Below are 10,891 nucleotides of genomic sequence, written 5' to 3'. Positions count from 1 at the left end.
GAAGTGACATGTATGGAAAATCCAGTTTATTGAAGACTATGGAAAGAGATGTTTGCCTCCTTGTAACACTCAGTCCCCAAATGCCAGAAGCCCCTACCAATTATTCCAACAACCACAACTCCACTTGGAAACGTCCAATATATCCCAAACTAGGCCATGATAGTGTCTTTATAAACCACAAGTTTCAGATGAAAAGAAGTATCCTCAAACTTGTTACTTACATCAAAATAATAGGAATGTTGTGTTTGGTACAAGGGAAAAAACAGGGCACCAAGGAAGAAGGCACAATGTTTCCCAAGAGGGGTTACAGGCCCCTTCCTCCTCTGTCTTGCTTTACTTTCTGTGATAAGAAAGTGCTTCAGGGCTAGGCATGGTGGCTGAAGTCAGCCTAGGGAACATAGGGAGACCTGGTCTGAACAAAAAAATTTCTAAAAAACATCCAGGCATGGTGGGGTGTGTCTGTAGTCCCAGCTACTTGGGAGGCTGAAATTGAAGCATCACTTGAGCCTGGGAGTGAACCATGATTTCTCTACTGCACACCAGGCTGAGCAAGAGTGAGACACCATCTGAAATAAAACAAAAACAAAGAATGTGTTTTAGGGCCATCTGGGGTGTGTGGTGAAGCTTCATTTCAAAGGTCAATCACTGCTATGGGACACTGTTGCTCAGGATGTTTCTGTGGTAGTCACGGCTCTGAGATCCTGGGACTGATGTCTTTCTTGGTGAGAACAGCCCTCTCCAGGCTGGGACACAGGAGGAAGGGACCCAACTAGGTCTTCAGGCTACCAGAGACAGCTGTCTGCTGTGGGATCACAGATGAGACCAGGAGAAGGACAGCTGAAAGAAGGAGACGGGAGACTACCTCCACAGACTAGGGGCCGGTGTCTGTTAGTGAAGGGAAGATATTGGCCCTACATCCTGACATTGCTCTAGGCTCCTGTGGAAGGACATGACGTGGCCAGAAAGAATCCAGGGCTGGTGGGAGGAGCATAATAGCTGGTATCACCTCCTATTCTGTGTGTCCAATGGTCCCTGAGAGGAGCCCATGCAATTTTGGGATCTAAAAGGTTATTTTCTAACATTCCCTCCATTCACCACCCATGAAGAGAAGAGACTTGAGATAAACTGAGGCCTTCAGGGAGAAAGGCCAGACAGAGTTGTGAGGCCTTCTCAAATATCCCTCTGGCCTACCCTTATGGTGAGTCTCACACTAGTTCATCCTGTCCTGTGTTCCTGTGTGCTCTGAGGTCACTCTTCTCAACCTCATGTGTGTCCTGGGAAGAGTGGGTATATTGCAGACAGTCTTGCTAGCTAAGGGATTTAATAAGGTTTCTGAAAGTTCCCTAGGCTGGCCAGTAAGTTCCCAGATCCTAGGGCATCATTCTGATTACACTATATGAGATCCACCGGGTGTGAATCCTGGAATCTTAATTTTAATGGATTCTGGATTCCAACTTACATAGAAACAGGTCTGAGAACTAGGAGGAGGGGAATAGTTTCCTTTCTCAGCTACACAGCTTCTTTCTCCTTTGTGAAGATGTAGAAGGGACAGGTTTGGTGTGTTCTCTGATGTATAGACCCAAGACCTTTAGGTGAGGAGACACTGACATGCTGCCTGTTATGGTAATGACACACTCAGGGTGCCGTCTCCAAATGATACCCACGCCAATCCTTTCAAGTCTCCATCTCGTTTTTGCTTTTCTTGTTTGTTTGTTTGTTTAGAATTTCATTTCTTTTTTTAAATTGTACTTTAAGTTATGGGGTACATGTGTAGATCTTGCAGGATTGTTGCATAGGTATGCACATGCCATAGTGTTTTGCTATCTCCATCTACCTGACACCTACATCAGGCATTTCTCCCAGTGTTATCCCTTCCCAACCACCCTGCCCCCCGTTGCCCTTCCTGTAGCCCACCACACCCCAACAGACCCCAGTGTGTGATGTTCCCCTGCAGGTGTCCATGTGTTCTCGCTGTTCAACACCCACCTATGAGTGAGAACATGAGGTGTTCAGTTTTGTGTTCTTAAGTCACTTTGGTGAGAATGATGCTTTCCAGATTCATCCATGTCCCTACAAATGAAACAAACTCACCATCATATGGAGACAATAAGCCCAAAGCAGTCCTAGTGGTTGTATGCTTGCAGACACAGCTAAAGCAAGATCAGCATTGTGTAGGCACCATGTCCCTAGTCCCATATAGTGACAGTGAATTGGAAGTACTGAGTGATGTTCAGCACAGATGGTGGGTTTTTCTGCCTGTGAGGAGCCCACACCTGTGCCCTAAGGCAGTGAGCAGTTTTATACTCGACAACGAGTCCTATGCTTACCTGAAACTAGGGAGATGGATGAAGAATGGCCTTGTGTCAGCCTCTAGGCAGATAGACAGTTGATGCAAAAATACCTGTGGCAGCCCCCAACATGTTGCCTATCTTTCCGTGTTCCAAGGGCATTCAAGATATTCTCCCCAGACTCAGGTCAGCTTGCACTCTAGCTTTGCCTACTTGCCCTATTTGGTGATCTACAAGAGCTGCAGAGCACCGTGGCAGAGCCATTACCCTAGAGTGTCCAGCACAAAACCAAAGAGCACATGTAAGGTGCCTAGGAACCTAACATAGTCAATAATTACTCCAAAACACAGGAGATGCTTTTCTGTTACCATCATTACAAAATGTAAATTTATCAATTCAGTAGATATGCATCAATGGCCTGCCACGTTACGAGAAATATCTGGGATGCTGAAAATTGGAATAACAAACAACAACAAGTGGTACTTGCTGTTGGGCTGTCACACTGTGGTGGGACAGAGAGACCCTTAAACAGAAGAGCAGCTGAAGTGCAAAGGGGAAACACAGGAAAGGGACATAGGGGTATTAAAAGCAATCAATATAGTGGCCAAGGGGCAGGAGGAAGAATAACACTGTTTCACAAAAAGACAGTCTTTCTTCATTGTCTTTGCACCTTTTCTGAAAATCCGTGTATCATGTCTGTGAGTCTATTGCTGGACTTCATTCTAATTTGTTGATTTTTCCAAATGACCACATTCATTAACATCACTCTTAACATTAGGTAGTGTGAGTTCCCCAAAGTTATAGTTCACGTTGTTTTGGCTGTACTGGTTCATTTTCCTTTCCAGGTAATTTTGGAAAATGACTCCAATGAAGTGGGTTGTACATGTTGGGGCAGTTTTGCTTTGAAGGGCAGCAGGCAAATGTATCAGTAGCTACAGAAGGATATGGGGGAAGAAAGTGAGTTCCACCTTACAACTACATTTCTAGTGTGTGATAACCTGCTTTTAATTTCAAGTAGGAATGTCGAGTTAACTTCTAAAATACATTTGAGTTCACAAAATTATTTGATTTAAATATATTAATTTAGTGGCAGTGTATCTGGTGTCAGACATGTCATTGATTCTGAAAGTGAATTGTAAATAACCAAAGTGTGACAAGGCCAACTGCATGTCAACAGTATGTTCTGAAAACTTCTTTGCTGTGTGTGATGCGGGTGGATCACCTGAGGCAGGAGTTCAGGATCAGCCTGGCCTACGAGGTGAAACCCCATCTCTACAAAAATTAGCCAGACGTGGTGGTGTGCTCCTGTAATCTTAGCTACTCAGGAGGCTGAGGCAGGAGAATCACCTGAACCCAAGAGGTAGAAGTCGAAGTGAGCTGAGATCACGCCATTATGCTCCAGCCTGGATAACAAGAGTGAAAAGTCTGTCTCAAAAAAAAAGGAAAAGAAAAAGAAATCCCTCTGTCCAATCTGCAGTCACCTTTAAGGACAATTATGTGTCACAAACCTGGATGGGCAGTCATACTCCAGGTCTGACAGACATTTCCTGCAGGCTTGGCACCCTTCAGTCTTTTCCCCAGGGCGCCAGCCAAACACCAAATGGCCTGACACAGAGTTTCAGGCCATTGGACTGCTTGAGCAATTGACCCACTGCTGTATTGAGTTGCGTGGTGTTGCATCCCCAGAACACTGATTTATTTTTTGTGGTATCGCACACAGCAAATAAGTTTTCAGCACATAATATTGACTTAGGGTTGACTTGGGGATTGATCCAATACAGATGGTTTAGGAGAGAGGAATGATCACTACAGAAGAAATCCCCTGAGACGGTGGGAGGCATGGGATCCTCAGCTGAGGTGAAGGTGCTGACTTGAGTTAGGTGCATTGTATGAAGCTATTTACTGTGATTTTTAATCATCCAGTCCCATATGGCAATTGTGTTACTTCTCCAGTATTCAAGACAGTGTGGTATTGGGGAAACATCAACAGATCAAAGTAGGATCCTGCAATAGACTCACAAACATAATAAGTTGATTTTCAGAAAGGGGTAAAGGCAATGTATAAGGATTATCTTTTCTAAACATTGTGTTGTTTTCTCCTGCCTCATGGCCGCTACATTAATTGTTTTTTATTCCTCTGGTTCCCCTCCCTGTGTTTCTCCTCTGCACTTCAACTGCTCTTCTGTTTGTCTGTCTGCCCCACCACAGTGTGATATTTCCCAAAGCAAGTACCAGGTGTATTTGTGATATTTGCTATGTCCATCCTATCAATGATAAACCAGATCAAGAAAATGTGGTATATATGCACCATGGAATACAATGCAGCCATAAAAACAATGAGATCGTGTCCTTGGCAGGAACATGGATGGTGGTGGCAGCCATTATACTTAACAAACTAATGTAAGAACACAAAGCCAAATACCAGATGTTCTCATTTATAAGTAGGAGCTAAATGATAAAACATATGGACACCTCAGAGAAGGTGGGGCCTACTGGAGAGTGGGGGTGGGGTGATGGAGAGGATCAGGAAGAACAGTTAATACCTGGGTGATATGATGATCTTTGCAGTAAATTGTTGTGGCACACATTTACCTATGTAACAAACATGCACATCCTGCAAATTTACCCCTGAGCTTAAAGTAAAATTTGGAAATAAAAAGAAAAGTCAATATCTCAGATTCCTTCTTTCTATGTCTTGGTCATTGTGTAAGTTATCTAAGCATTATAGCGACATAAAAGCTGAGGCATAACAACAGTTAGTATGATTTGCAGTTTAGCAGGATTATAGCCCAGTATGATCTAACATCAACTACTAATATTGAACTGCATTCGACTCCTTGAAGTACTTAGGGAAAGTTGACAAGAAAAAATATTCGTGCTTGAAAATATTTTTAAAATTCATGTAAAGTGGATCAACAGTTATTACCACAGATGTCACTGTCACTGCATGCTAATGAAGTACACAATAGGAGCCATAAGACACAGTCAATAAAAAAAGGGGGAAATAAAAGGGAACATATCAAAGCACCATCAGATGAATGCAGAAGCACACACATGAACTCACACTGCAGCTGCAGAAAGACATGGTAGGAAGTACACCCCACAACAAATCAGTCTTCCTTCTCACCAAGACATAGTTCACGAATGAGTTTGCTGACAGTCAAATACGCACAGTAAAACTGACAAATTTAAACATCATTGAGTGCCATTTCAAGCATTATGTAGAAAGCGACAGACCACAGTGAACTTATTCTGAGCAAGTCTAAACCCATCGTCCTCACAAATGGCTAGAGAAATTGCTTATAAACATTTTCTCTGATAACTGATAAAGTAGTGATGTTCAAACTCTTTTATGATAATGTGTGAGAAATTCACAGTGTATGTAGTCAACTAGGCAAATAAATATATGTATGTCTATGGGGATGTGCAGTATATTTGTATATTCTATATGCAGAGAATACTATTTAGTAATTTATTTTATCTCCATTCTTTAAAATGCTGTTTTTGGCTGACAATATTAATTTTATGATCCACCATGGATTAAAAACTAGTTTAGAGATGATCAAAGCCTTTTCAGAGAAGATGTTCAATGGTTGATAAATGTTGCTATAGAATATATGCAAATACAGCTGAGAACCCAATTTTGTCCACCTCCTTAGCAATTCAGTGTTTTCAGACAAAAATATTGTCTTTGATATGGGCCACAAAGCCTACTACAAAATATACAATTACTGATGAAATTTGTGTTAACAACTGCAGATATCTGTGTTTGTTTTGCACAGGCGAAATCTTACTTTGACAGAAGGAACTCACAGGGAGAAAGGACAGGAAGTACATGTGACCTCTTGTCCTCTTGGTGTCATGTGCAGGGTTGCTAAGTCTGCAGCATAGCTGAAGGTCATGCATTACATCCATTCACAGAGGGACCTCCATTTTCCTACTGTGCTCCCATTTTATGAGGCCAGTAGGAGAGTTGCACTGAACTTAGTAGGGAGTAAATAATTTGCCTTCAACCACCAACTAATCTGAGCTCGTGTGGCAGAGTTTACTCTAGTACCCTGAAACTTACCAGCTGCCCAGAATCTGTAGACATTGTCCCACCCACCAAACATCCTGTGGAAATCTATGTTTGATCACAGATTCACATGCATGGAACATAGGAAGCTGGGGTCATGTGGGAAGTTGAGCCCTCCCACAGGTAGAATGGCTATGTTGGTCTCAGTTCTGTTTCCTCCCTTAGCCACTAGAGAGTTCCAAGGATGTCTTCTTGTCTCTCCAGTGTCTTTCACACTTTCTGCTGCCTCCTGTTTGTCACAACAGCTCCTTCACAACTTTCCCAATCCCAATGCAGTTATGATCCCTTGAACTCATCCAGCAGGACCGGAGTGATATTCCACAGAAATGGCAATAGAAAGCTCAAATTTGGCATGAAATTCAAGCCTGCCCTTTGAAGCTGGAGTGAGGCCACTCAGGAATCATTAAAGTCCAGGTCTGCATGTGATGGTTGATACTGTCAACTTGATTGGGTTGAAGGATGCAAAATATTGTTCCTGGGTATGTCTGAGATGGTGTTGCCAAAAGATATTAACATTTGAGTCAGTGAACTGGGAGAGGTAGAGCCACCCTCAATCTGGGTGGGCACCATCTAATCAGTTGCCAGCATGGCTAGAAGAAACCAGGCAGAAGAACACGGAAAACTAGACTTGCTGAGTCTTTCAGCCTCCAACATTCTCCTGAGCTGGATGTCTCCTGCCCTGGAACATCAGACTCCAAGTTGGACAGCTTTCGGATTATTGAACTTATACACCAGTGATCTGCCAGGGGCTCTTGGGCCTTCAGCCACAGACTAAAGACTGAAATGTTAGCTTCAATATTTTTGAGGTCTTGGAACTCAGCCTGTCTTCATTGCTCCTCAGCTTGCAGGTGGCCTATTATGGAACTTCACTTTGTGACTGCGTGAGTCAACACCCCTTAATATACTCTGCTTCATACATACATCTATCATATAAGTTCTGTCCTTCTACAGATCCCTAACTAATACAGCATGCAACACTACCACCCAGCCATCTGATGGCATGACATTGACCATTTGCTAATTAGTTGATCACAGAAAGTCTGAGTCCAGAAACCAAATCTCCCATTCTTTGAGCACTTTTGAGTGCACTATTAAACTGAAGTTAATAAGAAACAAAAGAAAGTAAAATTTGATAATGTTAGCGTCCTTGCTAAGAAAGAATAAAAGATAAAAGGTAAATTTTTTTTCCCATTTATTTATTTTATTGCATTTTAGGTTTTGGGGTACATGTGAAGAACATGCAAAATTGTTGCATAGGAACACACGTGGCAGTGTGATTCGCTGTCTTCCTCCCCATCACCTACATCTGGCATTTCTCCCCTTGCTATCTCTCCCCAGCTTCCCACCCCCCACCGTCCCTCCCCTATTTCCCCCCAACTGACCCCAGTGTGTAGTGCTCCCCTCCCTGTGTCCATGTGTTCTCATTGTTCAACACCCGCCTATGAGTGAGAACATGCGGTGTTTGATCTTCTGCTCTTCTGTCAGTTTGCTGAGAATGATGGTTTCCAGGTTCATCCATGTCCCTACAAAGGACCCAAACTCATCGTTTTTGATGGCTGCATAATATTCCATGGTGTATATGTGCCACATTTTCCCTATCCAGTCTATCGTCGAAGGGCATTTGGGTTGGTTCCAGGTCTTTGCTATTGTAAACAGTGCTGAAATGAACATTCGTGTACACGTGTCCTTATAGTAGAATGATTTGTAATCCTTTGGATATATACCCAGTAATGGGATTGCTGGGTCAAATGGAATTTCTATTTCTAGGTCCTTGAGGAATCGCCACACTGTCTTCCACAATGGTTGAACTAATTTACACTCCCACCAACAGTGCAAAAGTGTTCCTATTTCTCCACATCCTCTCCAGCATCTGTTGTCTCCAGATTTTTTAATGATCGCCATTCTAACCGGCGTGAGATGGTATCTCAATGTAGTTTTGATTTGCATTTCTCTGATGACCAGTGATGATGAGCATTTTTTCATATGTTTGTTGGCCTCACGTATGTCTTCTTTTGGGAAGTGTCTGTTCATATCCTTTGCCCACTTTTGAATGGGCTTGTTAGTTTTTTTCTTGTAAATCTGCTTTAGTTCTTTGTAAATTCTGGATATCAGCCCTTTGTCAGATGGGTAAACTGCAAAAATTTTTTCCCAATCTGTTGGTTGCCGATTCACTCTAATGATTGTTTCTTTTGCTGTGCAGAAGCTGTGGATTTTGATTAGGTCCCATTTGTCTATTTTGGCTTTTGTTGTCAATGCGTTTGGCGTTTTGGTCATGAAGTCCTTGCCTACACCTACGTCCTGAATGGTTTTGCCTAGATTTTCTTCTAGGGTTTTTATGGTGTTAGGTCTTATGTTTAAGTCTTTAATCCATCTGGAGTTAATTTTAGTGTAAGGTGTCAGGAAGGGGTCCAGTTTCTGCTTTCTGCACATGGCTAGCCAGCTTTCACAACACCATTTATTGAACAGGGAATCCTTGCCCCATTGCTTGTTTTTGTTTGGTTTGTCAAAGATCAGATGGTTGTAGAAAGGTTGTGTTGCCTCCGAGACCTCTGTTCTGTTCCATTGGTCTATATCTCTGTTTTGGTACCAGTACCATGCTGTTTTGATTACCGTAGCCTTGTAGTATAGTTTGAAGTCTGGTATTGTGATGCCCCCCGCTTTGTTCTTTTTGCTTAGAATTGACTTGGCTATGCGGGCTCTCTTTTGGTTCCATATGAAGTTTAAGGTGGTTTTTTCCAGTTCTGCAAAGAAGGTCATTGGTAGCTTGATGGGGATAGCATTGAATCTGTAAATTACTTTGGGCAGTATGGTCATTTTCAGGATATTGATTCTTCCTAACCATGAACATGGGATGTTTCTCCATCTGTTTGTGTCCTCTCTTATTTCGTTGAGCAGTGGCTTGTAGTTCTCCTTGAAGAGGTCCTTTACATTCCTTGTTAGTTGTATTCCTAGGTATTTTATTCTCTTTGTGGCAATTGTGAATGGAAGTTTGTTCTTGATTTGGCTCTCTTTAAGTCTGTTACTGGTGTATAGGAATGCATGTGATTTTTGTACATTGATTTTGTATCCTGAGACTTTGATGAACTTGCTTATCAGTTTCAGGAGGTTTGGGGCTGAGACGATGGGGTCTTCTAGATATACAATCATGTCGTCTGCAAATAGAGACAATTTGACTTCCTCCTTTCCTATTTGAATGCCCTTTATTTCTTTTTCTTGCCTGATTGCTCTGGCTAGAACTTCTAATACTATATTGAATAGCAGTGGTGAGAGCGGGCATCCTTGTCTGGTGCCACATTTCAAGGGGAATGCTTCCAGTTTTTGCCCATTCAGTATGATATTGGCTGTTGGTTTGTCATAAATAGCTTTTATTATTTTGAGATATGTTCCATTGATACCTAGCTTATTGAGTGTTTTTAGCATAAAGGGCTGTTGAATTTTGTCAAAGGCCTTCTCTGCATCAATTGAGATAATCATGTGGTTTTTGTCTTTAGTTCTGTTTATGTGGTGAATTACGTTTATAGACTTGCGTATGTTGAACCAGCCTTGCATCCCTGGGATGAAGCCTACTTGATCATGGTGGATAAGCTTTTTGATGTGCTGTTGCAATTGGCTTGTCAGTATTTTATTGAAGATTTTTGCATCTATGTTCATCATGGATATTGGCCTGAAGTTTTCTTTTCTTGTTGAGTCTCTGCCGGGTTTTGGAATCAGGATGATGTTGGTCTCATAAAATGATTTGGGAAGAATTCCCTCTTTTTGTATTGTTTGGAATAGTTTCAGAAGAAATGGTACCAGCTCCTCTTTGTATGTCTGGTAGAATTCAGCTGTGAACCCATCTGGACCTGGGCTTTTTTTGGGTGGTAAGCTCTTAATTGCTGCCTCAACTTCAGACCTTGTTATGGGTCTGTTCAGGGTTTCGGCTTCTTCCTGGTTTAGGCTTGGCAGTAGGCAAGTGTCCAGGAATTTATTCATTTCTTCCAGGTTTATTAGTTTGTGTGCATAGAGTTGTTTGTAATAATCTCTGATGATGGTTTGAATTTCTGTGGAATCTGTGGTGATATCCCCTTTATCGTTTTTTATTGCATCGATTTGGTTATTCTCTCTTTTCTTTTTTATTAATCTGGCTAGTGGTCTGTCTATTTTGTTGATCTTTTCAAAAAACCAGCTCCTGGATTTATTGATGTTTTGAAGGGTTTTTTGTGTCTCTATCTCCTTCAGTTCTGCTCTGATCTTAGCTATTTCTTGTCTTCTGCTAGACTTTGAGTTTTTTTGATCTTGCTCCTCTAGCTCTTTCAGTTTTGACGATAGGGTGTCAATTTTTGATCTCTCCATGCTTCTCATGTGGGCACTTATTGCTATATATTTTCCTGTAGAGACTGCTTTAAATGTGTCCCAGAGATTCTGGTATGTTGTGTCTTCATTCTCGTTGGTTTCGAAGAACATCTTTATTTCTGCCTTCATTTCATTGTTTATCCAGTCAACATTCAAGAGCAAGTTGTTCAGTTTCCATGAAGCTGTGCAGTTCTGG

This window comes from Sapajus apella, unplaced genomic scaffold (assembly GCF_009761245.1).
Source record: "Sapajus apella isolate SASKATOON/1434 unplaced genomic scaffold, GSC_monkey_1.0 scaffold290, whole genome shotgun sequence".
Lineage (NCBI taxonomy): Eukaryota > Metazoa > Chordata > Mammalia > Primates > Cebidae > Sapajus > Sapajus apella.
This window is presented reverse-complemented; position numbering follows the sequence as displayed.